Raw genomic sequence first — 24,541 nt, 5'->3', positions numbered from 1 at the left:
GCTAGAACTTCCCCCTGCACATCGACCTGTTGCTCCGTTTGAATGTGGTTGTGATGCTTGGATCAGCAGCAGCCACCTTGCAACCCTGAGGAAACAAGGTGCGGAATGGAAAGAGCCTGGCTTTCACAATGTCCTGTTGAGGCTGCCACTCTTGAAATTTGTGCACACAAACCCTGTTTCTATAAGACCTGATAGGTTTGTGCTATTACTATTGTTTTTAAACTCCATTTCCTTCAGAAGACAGGTAGTTTTAAATTAAAGAAGTGTTCTTGGATAAAATTTTACAAAATGCCAGACTTAAGATAAACAGCAGAGAGGTAGGTGTTTTCATTTGCTAAAGCTGCCAGAATGCAATATACCAGAAATGAGTTGGCTTTTCAATTGGGTTTATGTGTTCATAAATTTACAGTTCTAAGGCCATGAAAATGTCCAAATCAAGGCATCAAGAGGTAGATACCTTCTCTGAGGAAAGGCCACTTGTATCCGGGGTTCCTCTGTCACATGGGAAGGCACATGGCCGGCGTCTGATTGCCCTTCTTCTCATTTCAATGGCTGTCTCCAAAATGTGTCTAGGCATTTCTTTTTCTCTCTTAGCTCCTTTGTGCTCTCTCCAAAACATTTCTGCCTTTTATCCTCTCATGGAGGGCTCCAGCAAGGGGATTAAGACCCACCTTGAATGGGTGGGGCCACATCTCCATGGAAACAACCTAATCAAAAGATCCCACCCCCAAGAGGTCTGTACCCACAGAGTGCATTAAAAGAACATGGCTTTTCTGGGGTACACAAAAGATGCAAACCAGCACAGTAAGGAAATGTCCAGATCTTGTTATTGGTTTTTTTTTTTTTCCTAACTATTAAAGCTTTATTTATTGGGAATAAGATATCATATTTTTTTCAAGGCAAATGACAAGATTAGTCCTCCAAATCCCCCCATGTACTTTCCCTGCTATACCATTTCACTAAGGCTGTGTCTGCAAAAGCAAAAACTTTACATTAAAGCATTCACAGTAGAGCATAGATTTATGCTGCACTTGAGGAAAATTAATGATGGATAGCCTGGAAAAATGGCAGAAGCATCTGCTTTGTGGTCTCTGAACTGCCCGTTGGAAGTTCCCAGGGTTGCTTAGACAGCAGATTTTCCCACTGCATTTAAAGTGTGATTCTACTGACGAAAACTCAAGAGGGCCTGGGTGCAGAAATAAGTCCCAGTTCTACTTCTGTTCCTTAACAGTCTATTCTAGGGAGAATTTTGTGAGTCTCAGAGTTTTAGTTTGATGTTGAGATAATAAATGGATGTTATTTTAAACTGCTAGATTTGTGGCAACTTGTTATAGCAGCAATACAAAACTCATGCATGCAACAAACCCCCAGCATGTGATAAAGTACAGAGAAAAACTTCCCCTTTCTGAAGCCCTTCAATGCCACTAGCATCGAACATGTAAAAAAAAAAAAAAAGAGTGAAAATAATGTAGGAGTCCCACAATGAGCATCCCCTTGTTTGTAAGCCTTTCCTTCTACTTTGTCCCAGATGAAGCTCTCAGATGCCCGGTAGTTTACAGTTAGAGACATGTTGTGTCACCATCAGATGCTGTCTTCTACACCGTGGCCTGGGTGGCTGGTGGGAAAACAACTGCCAGAAGCAATGCCTCTGCTACAGGAAACCTTAGCACCATATAAAAAATATCTGATGACGTGAGTGGACACATCCCCAAAGAACATATGCAAATGGCCAGTAAGAACATGAAAAGATGCTCTACATTGTTAGCCATCAGGGAAATGCAAATCAATCCAAAATGAGATGCCACTTCATACGCACCAGAAGGCTCTATCAAACAAAATAAAACAAAACCTGGAAATAACAAGTGCTGGTGGAGAGGATGCGAGAAATGGAAAACCTTATGTATTGTTGGTGGGAGCAAAATGGTGCAGCTGCTGTGGAAGATGGTTTGGTGGTTTTTCAAATGGTTAAACTGAATTACCATATGATCCAGCAATTCCCCTCCTAGATATTTCCCCAAAGATTTGAAAGCAGGGACTCAAACAGATACTTGCACACCCGTGTTCATCGCAGCATTATTCACAATTGCCAAAAGGTGGAAACAACCCAAGTGTCTGTCAATGGATGAATGGATCAAGAAAATGTGGTCAGCCCCATGCAGTGGAATAGTATTTGACTGTGTAAAAGGAATGAAGTTCTGGTTCACACTACAACATGGATGAACCCTGAAGACATCAGGCTGTGTGAAAGAAGCCAGACACAAAAGGTCACATATTACATGATTCCACTCATATGAAGTACCCAGAGCAGGCAAATTCCTGGAGACTGAAGGTAGATTCTTGGTTTCCAGGGGCTGGAGGAGGGAACAACAGGAAGTTATGTCAGTGGTACAGGTCTCCTTTAGAGATGATGAAGATGTTCTGGAACTAGATGGAGGATGATGAAGATGTTCTGAACTAGACAGAGGTGATACGGGTCTCCTTTAGAGATGATGAAGATATTCTGAACTAGACAGAGGTGATATGGATCTCCTTTAGAGATGATGAAGATGTTCTGGAACTAGACAGAGGTGATGCAGGTCTCCTTTAGAGAAAATGAGGACGTTCTGGAACTAGACAGAGGTGGTACGGGTCTCCTTTAGAGATGATGAAAATGTTCTGAACTAGACAGAGGTGGTACAGGTCTCCTTTAGAGATGATGAAGATGTACTGGAACTAGACAGAGGTGGTATGAGTCTCCTTTAGAGATGATGAAGATGTTCTGGAACTACATAGAGGTGGCACAGATCTTCTCTAGAGATGTGAAGGTGTTCTGGAACTAGACGGATGTGGTATGGGTCTCCTTTAGAGATGATGAAGATGTTCTGGAACTAGACAGAGGTGATATGGGTCTCCTTTAGAGATGATGAAGATGTTCTGAACTAGACAGAGGTGGTACAGGTCTCCTTTAGAGATGATGAAGATGTTCTGGAACTAGACGGAGGTCATACGGGTCTCCTTTAGAGATGATGAAGATATTCTGAACTAGACAGAGGTGATATGGGTCTCCTTTAGAGATGATGAAGATGTTCTGGAACTAGACAGAGGTGGCACAGATCTTCTCTAGAGATGCTGAAGATGTTCTGGAACTAGACGGAGGTGGTACAGGTCTCCTTTAGAGATGATGAAGATGTTCTGGAACTACATAGAGGTGGCATGGGTCCCCTTTAGAGATGATGAAAACGTTTTGGAACTCTATGGAGGTGATGATTGCATAACATGGTGAGCACACCAAATACCACTGGCTGAACATTTTCAAATGGTTAATTTTGTGTTATGTGAATTTCACTTCCATTTAAATTTTTAAAAATTTGTAGCAATAGCATCTGACCAGCAAGGTGACGGGAAGGAGAGAAGCTGTCACCCCCACCCACCCAGGCTGCCCGTGGAGATTTGCACAAACCCCAGAGGAGGGTGCACACATTTTCTATTGTGCTGTAACAAAGGACCACACACAGGCAGAAGGCAGCAAAGCAGAGAAGGTGGACTCAGTCCCTGCCTGCAAGGAGGAAAGCTCCCGGGGCTGGAGGCTCTTCTGCATCCCCTTTTTTGGACATGCAGGTTTATTCCAACTGACTGGCTCATTTCTCTTTCCCTCCTTTTCCTTCCCCCACATGGAGCATGTAACAGTTTTCTTCGCCACCACAAGAAATGACCACACTCTAGGTGGCTTAAATAACGGGAACGTATTCTCCACAGTTCTGGAGTCCGAAACCAAGGTGTGGGCTGGGGTCCCCCAGGAGGCTCCAGCGAGGCTCCTTCCTGTCTGTTCCAGCTCTTGGGGGCCCCAGGCGTCCTTGGCTGTGGCTGTATCATAACCCCCAGCTCTGCTTCCCCCCCTTCTCCGTGTGTCTCCTGTAAGGACATTCTCACTGCATCTACAGAGATCCACCCTAAATACAGGATAATCTCACCTCAAGATCCTCAAGCTAATCACACCTGCAAACACCCTATTTCCAGTGGGCTCCCCTTCACAGCCTCGAGGTGGACATCTCGTTTTGGGGGGCTGCCTTTCCACCCACTGCCACCTCTGATATTTAATTTTATCTTTAGCTCATCAGTTGTGGACTCCTGAGACGTAACTGAAACTGGAGTTGAGGAGGGATGGATGTGACGTGGGATGTGGGGCTGATTCACGCTTTTGGTCGGGCCTCAGGCCAGTCACAGTTTCTGGGGTGTGGGGAAGGGAGATGCAGTTCATTTCTCACGTGTGTGGGATATTTGCATCCTGTCAGACCACAACTATTTGACATTGTTTGTGTGGGAAGAAGGACGTTTTCTAATCTGGGACCCCCAGAGCAGACTCTGAAACAAGAATTAGAGGGCAAATAGACTATTTTGGGGAGATTCCAGGAGCGGGGATATGGGAGGAGAAAGGGAAGAAAGCCAACAAAGGGAGTGTCATTGAGCAGGACGTTCCAATGGGTATTTATCCACCGACTCACAGCGGACATTTGAGGGAGGCTGATTCTGGGGGTAACCCCCCAGCACCCCAACCTGCACTGTGTCTGGGATGGGTGGGCTCCAGGGCTGGGGAAGGCTCCAGGAAACATGTCACAGGAGCTGGGAGGTGGGCTCATGGCTGGGAATGGTGGGAGGCAAGGAAAGTGAGCCCTCTACTCAACCCCCACCAGGGACCATGCCACCACCCCATCTGCACAGATGGCAGTGGAGCTGGGCAGCCAGGGGATGACGGAGCTGGGCAACCAGGGGACGATGGAGCTGGGCAGTCAGGACAATGGAGCTGGGCAGCCAGGGGACGATGGAGCTGGGCAGCCAGGGGACGATGGAGCTGGGCAGCCAGGGGATGATGGAGCTAGGCAGCCAGGGGACGATGGAGCTGGGCATCCAGGGGACAATGGCAGCAGGCAGCCAGAGGACGATGGATCTGGGCAGCCAGGGGACGATGGCAGCGGGCAGCCAGGGGACGACGGAGCTGGGCAGCCAGGACACGACGGAGCTGGGCAGACAGGGGACGATGGAGCTGGGTAGCCAGGGGACGATGGAGCTGGGCAGCCAGGGGACAATGGCAGTGGGCAGCCAGGGGATGACGGATCTGGGCAGCCAGGGGACGATGGCAGCGGGCAGCCAGGGGATGACGGAGCTGGGCAGCCAGGTGGCGATGGAGCTGGGCAGCCAGGGGATGACAGAGCTAGGCAGCCAGGAGATGATGGAGCTGGGCAGCCAGGAGATGATGGAGCTGGGCAGCCAGGGGACGATGGAGCTGGGCAGCCAGGGGACAATGGCAGTGGGCAGCCAGGGGATGACGGATCTGGGCAGTCAGGTGGCGATGGAGCTGGGCAGCCAGGAGACGATGGAGCTGGGCAGCCAGGGGATGACGGAGCTGGGTAGCCAGGGGATGATGGAGCTGGGCAGCCAGGAGATGATGGAGCTGGGCAGCTAGGTGGCGATGGAGCTGGGCAGCCAGGAGATGACGGAGCTGGGCAGCCAGGGGATGATGGAGGTGGGTAGCCAGGGGATGATGGAGCTGGGCAGCCAGGAGACGATGGAGCTGAGCAGCCAGGTGGCGATGGAGCTGGGTAGCCAGGAGACAATGGAGCTGGGCAGCCAGGGGATGACAGAGCTGGGCAGCCAGGGGATGATGGAGCTGGGCAGCCAGGAGATGATGGAGCTGGGCAGCCAGAAGACGACGGAGCTGGGCAGCCAGGGGACAATGGCAGTGGGCAGCCAGGGGATGACGGATCTGGGCAGCCAGGGGACGACGGAGCTGGGCAGCCAGGGGGCGACAGAGCTGGGCAGCCAGGAGATGACGGAGCTGGGCAGCCAGGGGAAGACGGAGCTGGGCAGCCAGGGGACGACGGAGCTGGGCAGCCAGGGGATGACAGAGCTGGGCAGCCAGGAGATGATGGAGCTGGGCAGCCAGGGGACGATGGAGCTGGGCAGCCAAGAGATGACAGAGCTGGGCAGCCAGGGGACGATGGAGCTGGGCAGCAAGGGGACAATGGCAGTGGGCAGCCAGGGGATGACAGATCTGGGCAGCCAGGGGACGATGGCAGTGGGCAGCCAGGGGACGACAGAGTTGGGCAGCCAGGGGGCGACGGAGCTGGGCAGCCAGGGGACGACGGAGCTGGGCAGCCAGGGGACGATGGAGCTGGGCAGCCAGGGGACGATGGAGCTGGGCAGCCAGGGGATGATGGAGCTGGGCAGCCAGGAGACGATGGAGCTGGGCAGCCAGGGGACAATGGCAGTGGGCAGCCAGGGGATGACGGATCTGGGCAGCCAGGGGACGACGGAGCTGGGCAGCCAGGGGACGATGGAGCTGGGCAGCCAGGGGATGACAGAGCTGGGCAGCCAGGAGATGATGGAGCTGGGCAGCCAGGGGATGATGGAGCTGGGCAGCCAGGGGACAATGGCAGTGGGCAGCCAGGGGATGACGGATCTGGGCAGCCAGGGGACGATGGCAGCGGGCAGCCAGGGGACGACAGAGTTGGGCAGTCAGGGGGTGACGGAGCTGGGCAGCCAGGGGACGATGGAGCTGGACAGCCAGGGGACGATGGAGCTGGGCAGCCAGGGGACGATGGAGCTGGGCAGCCAGGAGACGATGGAGCTGGGCAGCCAGGGGACGATGGCAGCGGGCAGCCAGGGGATGACGGATCTGGGCAGCCAGGGGGCAATGGAGCTGGGCAGCCAGGAGACGACGGAGCTGGGTAGCCACGGGACGATGGAGCTGGGCTGCCAGGAGACGACGGAGCTGGGCAGCCAGGAGACAACAGAGCTGGGCTGCCAGGAGACGACGGAGCTGGGCAGCCAGGGGACGATGGAGCTGGGCTGCCAGGAGACGACAGAGCTGGGCAGCCAGGAGATGATGGAGCTGGGCAGCCAGGGGGCGATGGAGCTGGGCAGCCAGGGGATGACAACAGCGGGCAGCCAGGGGACGACGGAGCTGGGCAGCCAAGGGAAGATTGCAGCGGGCATTTGTTGTTTTGCCGTCCAGGGTCCATTATCCATTTAAATGATTTTCCTTATCTCCTGGGATGATTGTGTGCTTTTTCCCTTTCTTCTGCCAATGTGACAAAATACATTGATTTTTTGCACGTTAAAACAACCTTGTAATCTGGAAGAAAACCCCTTGGCCATGATGTAGTATCTTTTTAAACACATCATTGGATTTGATTTGTTAATATTTTGCACAAGGTTTTGATACCTATCCTTGTGAGAGATACTTTTTGTAATTTTCTTTTCTGGTCGTGTCTTCCTCAGAGTTTTATATTAACCCTTTGCTGACTTCATAAAATGAAATCAGGATCGTTTCTTCATTCTCTGTTGTCCGGGTTTGTGGAAGATTACTATAATGTCTTCCTTAAATATGTGCATCATATCTGTTTTTCTATCCTTTTACTTTTCCATCTTTATATGTCTTTATATCAAACGTTTAATTCTTGTAAGTAGCAAGTGGAAGTGGCGTTATGGGGGAATCCAGAGTTGGGACTTAAGGCACCTGGGTGGGAGGCTCCTCCTGGGCATTTTTGCAGCCAACTCACCAGGTAAGTCTGGCTCCCCTCCTGCACAAGCTACAGGGAGAGACGCACAGACGGCCCCAGGCGGTTCTGCTCATCCCCGGCGTGGGCTGTAGTCTGGACCTAAGGCCAATATCTAAAGGAGTGACCCCGGCTGATATCACATGTGGAGAGGAGGCTGGCTCTGCTGAACCCAGCCCAAAATGAAGAAATTCAAGGAAATAAATGGCTCCTGTTTGAAGCCACTGAATTTTGGAGTAATTTGTTATGCAGCAAACAATGGAGGGGGAAAAACCCAGAAAATGGAACAAAATAATTCCAATGAAATGTGCACTTAATAATGGTTAAGAAGGGAAATTTTGTGCTATATAAATATGTATATATATAACTATAATAATAAAAAAGAAGATTAAAAATATTTTTTAAAAAGAGAAATGGGCTGAAGGGTTATACAAGAATTTTAAATTGATGTTCAAAGCCATGCAAATTAAATACAGCTCAATAAAAATGAGGAAGCAAACTTTTTCTTGAGATGGACCCAAATATCCAAGTGCCCTTCTGACGTCCACCCGGAGATGTCCCTCAAGCATCTAAAACTCAATGCATCACAAACTTCTCCCACTGCCGCTTCCCCTAAACCAGTCCTCTGATTTCCCCAGCATCGTTTGCAGCCCCTCCACCCACCCAACTGGCCAATCCAGGAACCCGGGGCAGCCGTGCTTCTAACTTGTCTCAATCCCTCATGGAGACAGGATGGTCACCCCGTTCAAACACCTCAAACCATCTCCTCCTTGCGTGTGTGCTCTGCCTCAAACTCTCCCGGCCCCTGCCATTCCCCTATCTGACTCTATCCTCTGTACAACCAGCAGGCAAACATCCTGCAGTACAAATCTGATCATGCTACCTGCTCTCACCTGTTGCCAGTAGCCCCATCTCCATGGACCCACACTCAAACCCACTCCTGAAGTGTCCTTAGATGGTATATACCATCCCCTGCTCTGGGATCCTGTTAGACAGCTTCCCCAGTTGCCCCGGTCTCAGACCCCAAACCCTCCTGCCATCTCCCCAAGTGGCCTGTCCTTGTAGACCCAGCCTGGGCATTGCCTTCGGGAGGAAAACTTCCTCCCCCAGGACACGTGCTTGCTCTGAGGCAATGCTTTCCCTTCTCTGCTATCCTGGGGCTTTGCTCTCCCTCTGCCCCCCAACGGTCACCTGCCTGAAGGGACCATGTCTTCTTCACGTATTTAGTACGTGGGGGGTCCCTCAGTATAGCCTTGTGGGTAAGCAAATGAATGGACTTGTGCACCAAAAGCAAACAGCCATTTTTTGCCTCAGCTGGAGCTTTACCACTATCACCTCCCTTTATCCCTCAACTTCTCCATCATCCATCAAGGCCCACCTCCAAGCACACCTTCTCTCCCTGGAGCAGAACCTGCAGCCTGTATCATACGTCATCATTTTTCCTTTGGGAATGCTGCACTTGCTTCCTCAGGGAAGGGGAGACTTTCCTGAACCCCGAGTCAGGGTGGGTGCCCCCGTTGTGCCTTGCAAGCATGTCCTGAATCTTCCTTGGTAATTGTCCATTAGCTCATGAGGTTGTGAATCTTCATGGGTCTCCCCCGGGCCATGGGCTCCAGGAGCCAGTTCCCCTTGGTTCCTCACTGTGGACACAGCCCCGGTGCAACGTGATGTCCATACAAGAGGCTCAGAGGCTTGCTCAGCTGCCTCAGTTTCCAGACACTCAAACACACACCATGCCGTGGATTGGCTTAAACAACGGGAATTCACCAGCTCGCAGTTTTGAGGTGAGAAGTCCAAATCAAAGCAACAGCAAGGCAATGCTTTCTCTCTCAAGATGTGGCATTCTGGGGCTGGCTGTCGGCGATCCTTGGTCCTTGGCTTTTCCGACACTTGGCAACGTTTTCTCTTTCTTCTTCCAGGTTCCGTTGACTTCCAGCTTCTGTTCCTCCTTGTGGCTTTGTCTTCATAAATCTCCAAAAGCAGGCTAAGGGCCCGTCCTGGTTCCGACAGCCACACCTTAACTAAAAGTAACAAGTTCAGAAGGTCCTACTTACAATGGGTGCACACCCACAGGAATGGATTAAGATTAAGAACCCATTTTCTCTGGGGCACCCAATTCAACCTGCCACAAGTGGGCACCTGAGCTTGCTTAACTCTTTCATTCTCCTGCTGCACCTGTATTTAATCAACTGCTTGGGATAAGAAATCACGTCTGCATCCCTTTCTTCAAACGAATTAGCAGTGTCGGGGTGAGTTGAAAAAACACTTGAATAAATGACAAAGAAATGAACAAGTGGGTGAACAATTGGATGACATGGGGGAGCCCACCTCATCATCCCCCTTTCTGCAAGCCCCCTCCCCTTTCCTCAGCCCACATCTGCATCATTTTCCTCCTTGCACACTAAGGTGAGCTCTTCTTCTTTTTTTTTTTTTTTTGGTTAATCTCTTGAAGTTTTGATTTATATGCTTCCCTGAAATATTTATTGCTCTGTTCACTTCTAAACAATTTATTTTGTTCAATATATGACGGTTTGGCCTTTTTTTTTTTTAAGTTTGATTCTGACTTCCCATTTTTCTGCCTCTGTAGTGGATTCCCAGGGGGCCCGAGTGCAGGTGGGTCACACAATATACATAACTGATAGGCCCATCTGTCTTCCTTTCACAGTCTTCTCCCGCATTGTCACAGCGGTCCATTATGCAAACAATCCGTCAGCTAGACGGGGCAATATCAGATAACGGAGAATTACAAGGCTCCAAATACAAGGAGGAGTTTTCATGACATGGTAATCGTCTGCCAGAGAGGGGTTCACACTTTTATTAGGTTTTTCCTGGTATTTATTAGTTTCTGTAATGCAGAGAGCCTAGCACGGGGACGACGTGCCGTGGTGGCGAGCGTGCGGACACACTCAAGGAGAGAAGAGGGACCTGCTTGTCTCTTGGAGTCTGCTCTTGTCGGTTTCCGGTGGGCTGCTGGGGCCTGGGGGTTGGCTGCCACACTGGGGGATGAGCCCAGCCCCCTCCCCTCTGCCTCCAGGAAGGCGGAGGCATCAGCCTCTCCCCAGTGGGTGTCTCTGCCTGTTCCTTCTAGGGAGATGCTGGAGAGCAGGAAACCCACCCACCGGCGCCTTCCCTGCAGCCCCCTGCTGAGGGGACCCATCAGGGAAGGAATATATGGGGACAGCCAGCCAGTTTCCTCTAATCTAACTTTCCAGCCGTCTTTGTTTCCCTCCTACCCCGGAGGCAACACTGTTTCCATGTGCAATCTGTATACCAAATAAATGTGCTCAAAAAGCATTTGTAGAACAGCCAAATATAAGTGGACACATTCCATGCCCTGAAAGTCCTCATGACATGAGCCTGTCCATCCAGCAGTGAGCGTGAGATGCAGCTGTCTGCAGTGAGAGGAGGGAAGATGCGGTGATTCTGCAGATGCCGTGGGGAGGCAGCCCTGGAGTTGGCAAGAGAGGATGCACAGGAATGAGAGGAACAGGGAGCTCCAGGTGCAGGGCACAGTGTTGGGAAAGGTAGAGAGGTGAGGGGGTGGGGGGGTGGGGGAGCAGCGTGCTAGAGAAACACTGAGTAGAATGCGGTAAGATATTACAACTAAGAATGACCAACGGTTACTGAGTGTTATGCCAGTTTCTCTCCTGGGTGCTTTGCACATGTTGGTTAATTTGACTATCACACCTGTTTTGGAAGGCAAACTCTATTACTTTGCCTGTTTAAGGGGTTAGGAGACCAAGGCACAGAGAGTTCAAGCAACCTCCCTGAAGTCACACAGCTGGTATGTACATGCACCAGGATTGGAACCCATAATTGCTGAGTCCAAAAGTATGCTCTCGACAGCTGTGTAGCTCAGGTTTGCTTCTTCTGGGGTCAGGAACCACTGCAGGCTTGAAGCAGGATTAGGTCTTGATCCAACTGATATTGGAGAGGTATTGGGGGTAAGATGGAAGATGGCTGGAAAGTGCAGTTACTGGGGCCTCCTGTCAGAGGGCAGGTGTGGCACCTGCAGTGCGCTACCAAATTAACCCTCACAATCGCCATGAGGCAGGTGCCCTTCACTTTGGCCAAGTGAATACGAGGGAAGAGGCTCCAGAAGGGAGAGGTTCTGGCTGCATTTGTGCAGCATAGCAAAACCCTCCCCAGTTGCAAATTGAAAGCAAAACTCCTCCCCAGGATTGTATTGCAAGCTAAACCCTTCCCAGGTGTGTGTCAGAAGCTAAATCCTCCCCAGGTGTGTTGGAAACTAAATTCTCCCCAGGTGTGTAGGAAGCTAAGCCCTCTCTAGGTGTGTGTGTAGGAAGCTAAACCCTCCCCAGGTGTGCTGGAAGCTAAACCCTCCACAGGTGTGTTGGAAGCTAAATCCTCCTTGGGTCTGTGTTGGAAGCTAAACCCTCCCCAGGTGTGTGTGAGAAGCTAAACCTCCCCAGGTGTGCGTTGGAAGGTAAACCCACCCCAGGTGTGTTGGAAGCTAAACTCTCCCCAGGTGTATGTTAGAAGGTAAACCCTCTCCAGGTGTGTGCTAGATGCTAACCCCCCCCCCAGGTGTGCTGGAACCTAAACTCCTCCCCAGGTGTGTGCTGGATGCTAAACCCTCCCCAGGTGTGTTGGAACCTAAACTCCTCCCCAGGTGTGTGATGGAAGGTAAATCCTCCCCAGGTGTGTGTGGGAAGCTAAACCCTCCCCAGGTGTATGTTGGAGGGTAAGCCCTCCCCAGGTGTGTGTGGGATACTAAACCCTCCCCAGGTGTGTGTTGAAAACTAAACTCCTCCCCAGGTGTGTGTGAGAAGCTAAACTCCTCCCCAGGTGTGTGTTGGAAGCTAAGCCCTCCCCAGGTGTGTGCTGGGCGCTAAACCCTCCCCACACCTGTGGCTGTGCATTCTGTTCACCCTGCCCACCATCTTTCACCTTCAGTGCTTTCTTGGTTCTGTACCCTCCATGATAGCTACCAGACATTTCATGTTCTCTTACCTCATTTGAGCTCGGCCAGAGAAGAAGGCTGGGTTCTGAGCCCAGGTCCTGGTTCTATTTTTTTCCAATTCCCTTTCAGGGCTTGAGTAGACTCCTGGGTTTCTTGGATCCCCGGCTTCTCTGTGTTAAATGCATATTAGAACGGAAAACAAGCTGAAAGTTATTGTGTTGCGCATTCATTGCTAGTACATAGAAAAGGGCAATAAAGACAAGAAAGGAAATAAACAAAATAGAAAACACACATACCGACAAAGCAACACAAAGAGACCAACAAAGCCCAAAGCTGATTCTTGGAAACGTTACAACTTCTGGTAGAAGTGACTGATACAGCAATAGAAGGAAAGAACAGAAGATATCCAGATTCGAAAGGGAACACACCCCAAAGAATAATAAGGCATTGTTATGAACAAGCTGATGCCAATACACTGAAAATTTAAATGAGATGGACACACATTTCTAGAAAAATGTAACTCACCAAAACTGACTGAAGAAGTTTCCTCCACTGAAATAAATCATGGGATAAATCAAATCAGTACAAAAGTATCCTCTAAAAGCTGACTCTGACCTAATCAACATCACTAGCAAGTTCTACCAAACATCTAACAAAAAATAAATCCAGTTTTATGCAAATTATGTCATAAAATGGAAGGGGAGGGGGACTTTAGAATTCATTTTGTGAGGCCAGGATAACTCTGAAACAATTGGCAATACAAGAAATGAAATTACAGGACAATCTCACTTCTGATCGCACATGCAAAATTCCTTTCAAAATATACCAAATGAAAGGCAGATCTATAAAGACAATTTATCATAAGTGAGTGGAGTTTATCACAGGAATGCAAGCTTCATTCAACATTAGAAAATCAATGTAATTCCCCAGATTAAAGGACAAAATCATGTCTCAGACACAGACAAAAATGCTTGATAATATTCAATAACCACTCATGACAAAAGTTTTTGGAGATTTTCTTAATTTGAATAAAGGTCTCTTATAAAACACCTACAGAAAACAGCATCCTTACCAGGAACTTTCATTCTGAGATGTAGGACAAGAAAAAGATGCTCTCTATGACCACTTCTACTTAAAATATTCTGAAGCCCTAGATGGTACAGTAAGACATGGAAAAGAAGTTTTATAAAAAGTTATAAAAGGAAAGATAAACCTCCCATTATTTGCAGATGATATGATAGCATGCATAGAAAAAAATCCCCAGATAAATTTGTACAATTATTAAGCTATATAGAAAAGTTGCTAGACGGAAAATCTATATTGAAAGTCAGTTATATTTCCATAAACCATTTAATAAAGAGATAAAGGCATTTTTAGAAATATCATATTTATAATAGAATAAAAACATCAAATACCTGGGAATAAATCTAATAAAAGGAGTGCAAGCCCTTTATGGGAAAAATGATAAAACTTTACTGAAAGACATTGTATTATTTTCTCTTGCTGTGTATCAAGTTTCCACAAAGTTGCAGCATCAGCATGAGTTTACTATCTCAGTTCCCTCAGTTCGCTGCCCTGTGGCCCCTCCCACGTCCTCTCAAACGTGGCAGCCACTTCTTCCAGGACAGCAGGGGAGTCGCCCACCGAGATCTGTGAAGACGGAGCCTTATATAACGCAGCACCATCCTGGGAGTGACTCTCTCACCACCTCTGCTGTATTATGTGACCAAATCCCATCATATGTGCCATATGGCAAGAAGCGAGACACAGGTTCCTCCAGAGCTCAAGGGGAGGGGGCTGATGGTCAGCCAGGGGATGTACCCTTAGGGTGCGTCTGCCACAGAAGTAGAGGAGACAAAAGCCAATGGGAAGACGCACCCTGTGCCTGGACGGAGAGAGTCAGGATGGTAAAAGCTGTAACAATTGTTACTCTTTGACAATTGTTCTCTGTAGCAATCTGTGTATGCATTGCAGTCACATTGAATCATCTCCATCATTCATGTGTCTTGATGAGCTGATTTTAGAATGTACATGGAAATACAAAGAGCTACGCATGCCCAAGGCACTCTTGATGGAGAATTTCTCACCAGATATGCAGATAGTTAAAAAGTATAGCAATCACAACAACAAGTTATTGACTAACAGAGGGACAAACTGATGGGAAAGAAAAAGAGGAGCTGTGAACTACTGGAAAATCGTTTGGCATTGACTTCATGAATGTCCTGGAACCCAGTGTCCACTCACAGAGAGACACCCTGGAGGAGCCCCACACACAGGTGCATCAGAGCCCAGGTTTAAGAATGTTGATGAAGCGTTCTGCTAACTGCCCCAGATATTTCTCCACACTGGGGTGGATAAATGCCTCCTGATGGGAATCCAGGCAGCAACGAAAATAACTAAAATAAAAATACACACAGCAACAGGAATGAATGCTGAAACCACAGCTTGGAGCAGACAGAGCAGGTCACAAGAAAACATGCACAGTATGAATTCACTTACACACTTGTAAACAGGCAAAATGAAACTGCATTTTAAAGGATGCAAGCTGAGGTGTTAAAGCCAGACATAAAAGAACTAAACCAAGAAACCAATGATCCCAGAGTTCAGGATGGCAAATAATTATGACTTGGGGAGGGGGAGGGGTTCTGGGAGGTGACATGTTGAGGGGTTACTGGGGAGCTAAGAAGGGGCCATTCCTGACACATTCGTTAAACAGGTGGACTCACTTTGGAGTGGTTGACATGCCTATACTTATTTTCAATTTTTTTACTACCAGGTATTTCCTTCTAGCTACTCTAATAAACTAAAAACTAAAAAGTTTTTATGTATAAAGCATAAGAATAACCTCCAGAGTGACCTCTTGACTCCATTTGAAATCTCTCAGCCACTGAAACTTTATTTTGTTTCATTTCTCTTCCCCGTTTTGGTCAAGAAGGCTTTCTCAATCCCATGATGCCAGGTCCAGGCTCATCCCTGGAAGTCATGTTCCACATTGCCAGGGAGATTTACTCCCCTGACGGTCATATCCCATGTAGGGGGGAGGGCAGTGAGTTTACCTGCTGAGTTGGCTTAAAGAGAGAGGCCACATCTGAGCAACAAAAGAGGTTCTCTGGGGAGACTCTTAGGCACAATTATGAGTAAACTTAGCCTCTCCTTTGCAGTAACAAGCTTCATAAGGGCAAGTCCCAAGATTAAAGGGCCCAGCCTTCTAAATTGGTAGTCCCTAAGACTTGTGAGAATATCAGTAATTTCCCAGGTGAGGAAGTTTAATATTTCCACATTTTCCTTCAGTCCCTCAAGGGGGCTTTGCAAATACTTTTTATTCTTTGTCGAAATTACTCTGGGATGTACCAGGGCTTCAAACTAACCTGTACAAACCTACCAGATCTCACTGACCATATGAGTTAAATCATGTAGTGTGCGACAGAAAATATAGATTTTGCACAAAATGAACATCTCTCCCTTTGGTCTCACACAGAAGTTGAAGTTTTAAAAACACAGTCACTATCTTCCTTTACCTTTTGGCCTGATTTGCCTTAGACCTAAGCAAGCTCATTTTGTTCACATCTCTAATTGAAGTCTGATCTCTTTTTTCAGCTTCTTTAACATTTGCTCTATGGGGAAATGCAAACATCCATAGCTGCCGGACTCTGGCTCTGAGTCTCAGGTGTCACACAGATATCTGAATTTCCAGAGACTGACCAGACTGTGCTATTCCTGTATGTTTGTATTTTGTGCTGTCTTCTGTGCCTATTGGTTTCACATCCACAAATGTGATGGAGCCCACTGCTCTTTGGAGTTTATCCTTGCTTGCTGACATTAAGTTTCCAATCTGGAACAGGTGGTTGGTCACTTCTGCATGTAAGTTCTGAGGGCTCCAAGCCACAAAGACCCTACCACGTCACCAGCCATTCAGGGGCATAAAACGCACTGTCATTGGCTGAGCCAGACAACTCCTCTTTCAAGAGGAAAGCCTGGATCATCTCATGAACAGTGTAAAAGGAGGTCCACTGATAACACCTTTGAAGACGACATTCCAGCCTTGCAGAAAAGCAGCTGAAACGTGTGTACGGAGAGCTGACATCCTCCAGCCCACGCCCCCCCACCCCTTTCTCCTGGCTTCGACCCGACCTCTCTTCACCCTGCATTCCTCTCACAAGATCGTCTGATAGTAAAGCTGGTTACTTTCATTCTACCTAAGTGGTAGCATATGTTTCTGTGCAGCCTCTGCTCACCCTGGCACCAGCATTACCGAAACCAGGATACGGCTTGGTGTTTTGAAGCGTCCTTGTGCTTTGGACACACACATGTTCACACCATTGGCTTGAACGCTCGGAGCTGGCTTTGGGGGTTCCGCTCTCCCCACAGTGGCTGAATGAGCCAACACGGTCACCTGGAAAGGCTCGTCTCCCCGCTTTGCTGAAAATGGGGTGTTTGAGCTCAAAGCACGGGCAGAAAGAAGCCAGCATCTGCCCTCTGGGTTTACGGAGAATCAGACTCTCATTTCTTTTACGAGCCTTCTGCTCGGGCCTCGAGTTGCTCCTAGGCAGCTGATATTAATGGGAAATGTGGTGGCACCACTGAGCTCTGTGCTCTTTGAACTCATCTCCACGTGGCCACGATTTATGATGAGTTGTAGGAGGACTTGGGCTTTGACCTAAAATTTTTCCAGCCTCCCATATGCTTTCCTTAATCTGTGGGGAATTAGTATTATGCAGATCATATTTTCAGGCTTTTTTTTTTCCTTTTTGCATTCCTTTAAAAAAATTCTCAAATGCTCTCTATCCTCGAGACTTTTTAAAGTTTCAGTTGTGTTTTCCCTCCTTTTGCCATGAACGAGCCATCTTTCCAGGGGCTGATACATTGTAACCACGGGGCCATCCTCATTTACAGCAGCCTTGCCTGAGCAAACAGATCCCAAGAAACCATGAAATTATAAAAAGAAACAACGGGGAGCAGCGGTGCCCCACCTTGGGGTGGCCAGACCTCATTTTCCCATCAGAAGATGTGAGAACACAAGTCCCTTTTCTAACAGCATCGCTGTACAAGCTAAAAGGCATTTCAATACCCCAACAGAACAGAGCTGGTCCGTCAAATGGAAGGAAGTCATGCAACACTGCCCTTTCCGACGTCTGGTATTTTACATTTCTCCGTGGCTTGCAGCAAACAGTCGAGGTGCTACTGGCGTAAAAGACGAGGACAAATTCATGCACAAGGCTCCACTGACATCCCTGCATGGGATGAGGACAACTTTCATGGGTTGTATTTTGGGGTGTCACTCCCTTCTTTGGGGTCTGGGGTCTGGAGGCTGTTTGTCCCGCTGTGCATGGCTCCTCGGAATGGGCAGGGTACCCGCAGGCCAAGTGGTTTCCGATGGACTCACCCGCCTCTGTCTTCTCGGCCTCACCCGCCTCCCCATCAGGGCCTGCACACCAAGCCTCTCTCTGGGGACCCCTTCCCACGCGCAAATCCCCTGCCAGCTTTGCTTTGGAGTCTTCCCCACAGGCTGCTTCCTCTGCCCACATCCCACCTCCCAGAGGTGGCCCTGGCTCCGTTTGGGTGCCTTGGCCTTGGCGGGTATCCCTGTCTGGGTGGGCTGGCTGTTCGCATTTTTTCCTCCCCCAAGGTGCAGTTTGGGGCAGGGGTTGAGCAGACGCCCACATCAGAGCAGCCCGGCTTCGCTGCAACCTCCCTCACATCATTTTCATGCTACACCTTCGCCAGCTGGGACTTCCTCTCCTCGGCTGCTGTCCCAAAGGACCCCAAATGAGGGGGCTTCAAATTGCAGAGATTTATTCTCTCCGTGCTGAGGCAGAAGTCTGAAATCGAGGTCGTCAAGGCTGTGTTCCCTCCAGAAGCTCCAAGGGAGGCCTCTTCCCGCCTCTTTCAGCTTCCAGTGTCGGCCGGCACCCCCGGTGTCCCTGGGCTGTCACCGCATCCCCTGTCCCTGCCTGCATCTTCACGTGGCCTCTCTCCTGTGTGTCTGCATCTGAATTTCCCTCCTCCTAGAAGGATCCAGAGGCTGGACGAGGGCCTGCACGACTCCGCGATGAGTGCATTTAACTGAACTAATTCCATCTGCAGGGACCCTCTTTCACCATAAGGCCATGCTCTGACTTACCGAGGGTTAGGAGTTGAATTCGTCTTTTGGGGGTACACGACCCAATCCCTAAAAGCCTGTCAGTGAAGGATGCCTGTGTGTACCACACCTGGTCAGGTGGCCCATGCTGGCGGAGAGAGCCGATTCCACAAAAGGGGGCAGCTCGAGGGGCAGAGGAAGGCAGTGAGGGTGCAGCCTGGAAAGCGGAGACGGGACGGGGCTCTGTGCTTGGCCATATTTGTGCGTGAATAAAATCGGGTCATGCTGGTTTCTTTGGGAGGGGGGCAATATGAGGGTCATGTTTATTTTCTGTTTAATTCATTTCTGCATTTTTCAGATTTGCCCCCATAATAAAATAAAAAAAAATGAGTGCATAAACCCATCAACAAATGATGACAAAATAAATGATTGAAAACAAAGGCGAGGAGAAGCTAATCAGACAGTGGGCTTTCAAGACGGCCAGACGTGCCGGTGGAGACTCATCACTGAAGAAGCGGCTCGTCCATGAAGCGGAAACTTCAGTGGTGTGCAGAGAACTCTCCTTCAGGAAGCGGTGGGCTTTCAAGGGGTCATGTGGCTGGACCCCCTCCCCAATCTGAAGACACTGCCCTTTGGCACCTGGCTCCCTGGGAGAGGGTCCAGTAGAGTGCATCTGTCATGTGCCCCCCATATGCCTCCTGACAGCCTCCTGGCTCCCTGCCCAAGTTACTGGATGTTTTAACCAAAACACGACAGAGAAAGGGCACACAAGGCTCCATTGGAGGGGCTGGAGCTCTCCAGCTGAGATGGAATCACATGCTTTTGTGTTACCTGGGATGTTTTGCTTTGCCGTTCAAGGGGCAAGAGGTGGCATGGTGTCCAGCAGATTCCTGAGCCAGGGGTCAGTTCTCATCCCAGCCTCTCCTCCCACTGGTGCCTGGGACTCCATGTCCTTTTCAGTAGCTCAAGGCCCCCAGATATGATGGTGACTGATGTGTCTTGCACCCTAAAATTCCAAATGCTTTTGAGGCTTGCAGAGTGCAGAAGCAAGCACAGTGGTCAGCCAAGGCTTAGATTAGGGACTGGGGGACATGCCAAAGAGTACAAGACTCAAAGCCATCTGTCCAGGGGCTTCCAACGTGCACAGAGGATGAAGCCATATCTATTTGAGTCTGTAGTGAACCCCCCATAAGAGGGTGTTGGAAGAGGGGCGTCCCTGCAGAAGGACCAACAACAGAGAATGCGTGGGAAGCAGAGGTTGAGTTGGGCAGGAGAGCCTGGAGGAGGCAGTTTCTCCTTGCCAGAATTCTCACCACTTTTCAGCTCCCTGAACTCCACAAAGGTAGAACCAGACTGCAAAGAGCAGGGGGCATGCTGACGCATCCGATGAGCCCCAGGAAAAAGGATTTGGAGAGGAAGGCTGAAGGATGGGGTTTGAGAAAGCACCAGTCAGCAAAGTTCTTCAAGCTCGTTCAGAAAACAGAGAATCGCTGGTGGAATTTCTTACTGGCATTTTGCACAAACCCACAAATGCCCCAGTAGCTTGTTTCTCTGCTCCTCAGTAGCTCGTTTCTCTGCTCCTTGAGACAGAGGGTATCCCTGTGGGGCAGAGTGTTTGAGGTGAACCCATAACTCTCACCTCCTTTGCTCCCTCACTGCCTAAACTCTTACTTATTGAATTCCCTGTTGGACAGGTCCTTGCAACGGTGAGGTCCATGAGCCGATGTTTCTGTCTGCTACTTCCATGGGGGGATGCCCACACCTGGAATGCTGCCTGGCACAGAGCAAAACCTCAACAGTGTGTTTACCACAATGTTTGTTTAAACCACTCTGCTCTGGGAAGGTGCCACCTCAAGCACCTTCTTTAGAGGGGGCCTGGATGGCTGGCGGTCAGAGATGGGCTTGGGGGACAGACTCTGATTCCAGGGCCAGCTCCAGCCTGCCCTGGTACCAGGTGCTTTCCTCAGCTCTAGAATCCTCATCTGTAAAACCCAGGCAATGGTGGCCTCGGGCTTGCAGGGCTGCCAAGCGGACTAGGTAGGGGATATGGATGGAGGGTCTTTAACCGCTGGCTCTTGCCCACAGCCCGCAGCACCCTGTCCAGGTCAGGGATCCCACTGGAGCCAATCTGTGTGTGCCCTGAGGCCCTTGGGCAGCTCCACAAGGTCAGGAAATGCCCTTGGGAAAGGCCAAACTTATTTATCCAAAAAAAATCATTTTGTCTAGGGCGCTGACACGGGAGGATATAGTCTGGATGGGTGGACACCTCACCCTTGTGCCTGCCTGTTGCAAAAACTGCTATTTCAACACTTGTTGTGGTGCACAGGGCTCTGCAGCGGCCTGCGCCCTGTTGCTCCGCGCGCACCGCAGCGCCCTTATGAAAAAAAGATACACTGTTTGTGGTTCGGGTGGTGACCGCTTTGTTTTCCCTGTAATCCATCACGCGGGGTGTCAGCCCTGACAGCTCCAAAAGAGTATTTTTGAACACCTCTTTATCTGACAGCTTCATGCATCATAAAGTAGCAAATAGAATTAGATGCGAGTGTCGGAGGCACTGTCGGCTTGGCAAGGTGCGCGAGTGTGTTTGCGTCTTCATCCGCCGGTGACAGTTCTTGTTAAGTGGCATTAAGCTGGGGAGGGGAGCGGGGAGGGGGCCTGGCTCTCTGCCTTTCACGGAGCGCTGGCTGTGGAGGGCTGTCCCTCCTCGTGTACCCTGCCCCCGACATCTGCGGTGCCTTTGTCCGCCGGCGCGCGCGGGGTCCCAGGTCGCCCCACAGGCGCACGAGGAGCGAGGCCGCCCGGCTCCGGGTCTGTGCGGCACACACGCGCTTTCATAAAGCAGAGATGGAAAAAGCCCCTTTAAACAATGCCCATCTGGCGCTTACCAGGTCCGGTGAATTAGCGTGATGGAGAACAGGTTCACCCACGCTACCTCGGCTCACGGGGCTTGGGTTCTCTTATGAAAGAAGCAGAACATGAAAGAGGTGACGGAGGAAAATGATTTGGGAAAGAAAAATAACGCAGGGTGTGTTGGAGGTGGGGAGGGGAGAAATTCCAGAGTTCCAGTTTTTGAAGTTTAGGACTAGCTTGCTGGTAGAGAAGACGTTTTCACAGATATATCAGAAATGAAGATGGAGATGCTGCTATCTGCTTGTATCTTGTTCTTCATGCAAACTCCTCCAAGACGTCCCCATTCATCTTGGAGAATGAGGTGTCTCCTGAAGCTCATGATGATAATTCATAAATATTTTTAAATGCCAGAAGTTTAATGAAAATTTAATTGCTAGAGGCATCATTAAAATGCAGTGCTCCTTTTTTTTAAAAAAAGTTTAGATGCTTTTGGAATTCTGTTTTCCTTACTCTGGGGTTGGGGAAGAATTAACGTGCTCTTTTGAATTTTACACACAACAAACACCTGTTTATCTCTAAGGATTTTAGAAACATTTAATTATAAAATCCTGTACAGTGAAGAAATGTTCCGACGGGATTTTGTGAGGCAGGTTTTTGTAGTTCGTTCTTCTGGGAGAAGAGGGAAATGTTGAATTTGGTTTGACTATGAGGGTGTTTTCCTGATTCTGAGCTTCAGCTCTCTTCAGCCTCCAGACAGGCAAGATGGAGGGCAGGTGTGGATGGAGGCAAGCAGGCGTGTCCACTGGCAAGCACTGGGCTCGGGAAAGAGAAGCAGGGAGCAGAGTTTGTTACCAGTTTGTTCTGGGTGGACATTGGGAGAGCAGGGAGGCGGATTTGGGGAAGATGGTGTTCCCTCGGGGAAGATGTGAATACAGCCCGTGTCCTCAGACCCCATGGCACCATCCCAGAGTTCTCTCCTTCAAGGCAAGCCTCCATATTGGGGCAATGGATTTTGACCAAGAAGCAGTAGAAGAATTTTTAAAGGATTTTCTTCAAATGATCGTGACAACCCTTTGTAGTTAACTGACATGCACAAACACGGAGAATATCCTTCATTGAGAATGCCAGCTCCTAGCCTTCCCCTGAGGATAAACACTAACTTTGTATCCCTCTCTCCCTAACACCTTGTGGGGCTGCATTTGGTTCTTAGCCCCCGTAAATCCCCCACACATCCATCCACTATGACTGACTCACGAGAAATACTTGACACGAAACACAATGGATTAAAAAGTCTGTGTGACCACACACCTCCTCCAAACCCAGCAATGTCTTGTTCTATTTTTTTACAGGCAAAAACATAACATTCAGACATTCTCTGCTTTTTAGCTGCTATTCTCCCTTTTGACTTTGTTCTCTTTTTTAAGCTGAGTGGGTCTCATTTTTGCCCAACAGGTAAGATTTTACTTGTGTGAGCTCCTGCACCAAGGGTCAGATACTGTTTTAGCAGCAAAGTGATGAGTGCCCTCACAGAGAGAAGACTATTACTAAAAGCCCACTGCTGTGGTGGTGATTCTGTTGCCGTTCTCTAAATTTTTCTTAAGGGGCAAATTTTTTCTGCACCTCACACAACAGCTAGCTGCATTTCAGCTTTCGCTTACCAGGAGACATTAGCATTTCCCCCACCCCGGGTCTAAAAGAGACTGTGGTTTTGACACTGGGTCTGTGTAGGGAGCGTGGGGGCTGGCTCATACTGATCAGACTGCCATTTGCTTGCGGCCCCTGAAAGGCCCAAGCCCCAGCTGAAAGATAATTTAATAAACATCTTCAGGGCTGGAGGACAGAGAGCTCCACAGGACCAGCTGTTTTCAACTCCTCCGAGGGCAAAGATGAAAATTAAATTAAATAAAAAAAAATGGTCGTGACATCAACTGTAGCAAAAAGAGTGTAGGTTGCACTCAAGGCAGAGTCCTTGGACAAGCAGGGTCACCAGGCACCCAGGAGGGGAGCTGCAGGCGAGACCCTGGCCCCCTGCATGGCGGGCTCCACCCTACAGCTTTATACGCCATGTGGCCAGCGAAGGGTCGACGAGGACTTGTCCAGCCGAGTGTTCTTATGTCGCGGGTTCTTAACCTGGATGTGCATCAGAGTTGTCTGTGGTTCTTACACTTTATTGTTTTACGGTGGAAAGAAGAACAAAAACAAGTGTATAAGTGAGCCCACCAGCACTTTGCATCACTCACAGTCACCGTATTTGATGTTTGTGTCCGTGTCGGTTCCCTGGGGATGCCGTAACCAAGTCCACAAACTGGGAGCACAGAGGGGGCTTAAAACAGCAGGAATCTCTTCTCCCACAGTCCTGGAAGCCACAAGTCCTAAATCACGGAGCCAGCATGGCTGTGCTCCTTTGGAAGGCTCCCTGGGAGGCCCCTCCCTGCATCTCCAGCTCCTGGGGCTGCCGGCCCTCCTCAGCTATCCTTGATGTCCCTTGGCTGCGGCTGCATCTCCCCAGCTCTGCTCCAGCTTCATGCAGCTGTTTCCCACTGGGCCTTTCTGTGAACTCTCCCCTTCTTAGAAGGACATCAGTCCCATTGAGTTAGGGCTTACCCTGCCCCACAGGACCTCACGGTAACTAATCACCTCTTCTAAGGTCCTGTTTCCAAAGGGTCACATACATGGGCCTGCAGGTTAGGACTTGGACATATCTTTCGGGGAAGCACAGTTCAACCCATAATAATGTGCACGTTTTTACACGTACAAATGTACATATATTTATTATATATACATTATATACCTATACATGAGATCAATATAGTTATTATACATGCCTTATTTGTAGATACACAAGACTGATATATTTATTATACATGTGTTACATGTAGATATACAAGTTCAATATATTTATTATACATGTGTTATACGTAGAATACACAAGATCGATATATTTATTATATACGTGTTACAAGTAGATACATGAGACCAATATATTTATTATACATGTGTTATATGTAGAATAGATGAGATCGATATATTTACTTTACATGGGTTACATGTAGATACACAAGATCAATATATTTATTATCTGTGTTATATGTACACACATGAGGTCAGTATATTTATTATACATGTCTTATGTATCTATACATGAGATTAATG

This window comes from Choloepus didactylus (genome assembly GCF_015220235.1).
Source record: "Choloepus didactylus isolate mChoDid1 chromosome X unlocalized genomic scaffold, mChoDid1.pri SUPER_X_unloc3, whole genome shotgun sequence".
NCBI lineage: Eukaryota > Metazoa > Chordata > Mammalia > Pilosa > Megalonychidae > Choloepus > Choloepus didactylus.
This window is presented reverse-complemented; position numbering follows the sequence as displayed.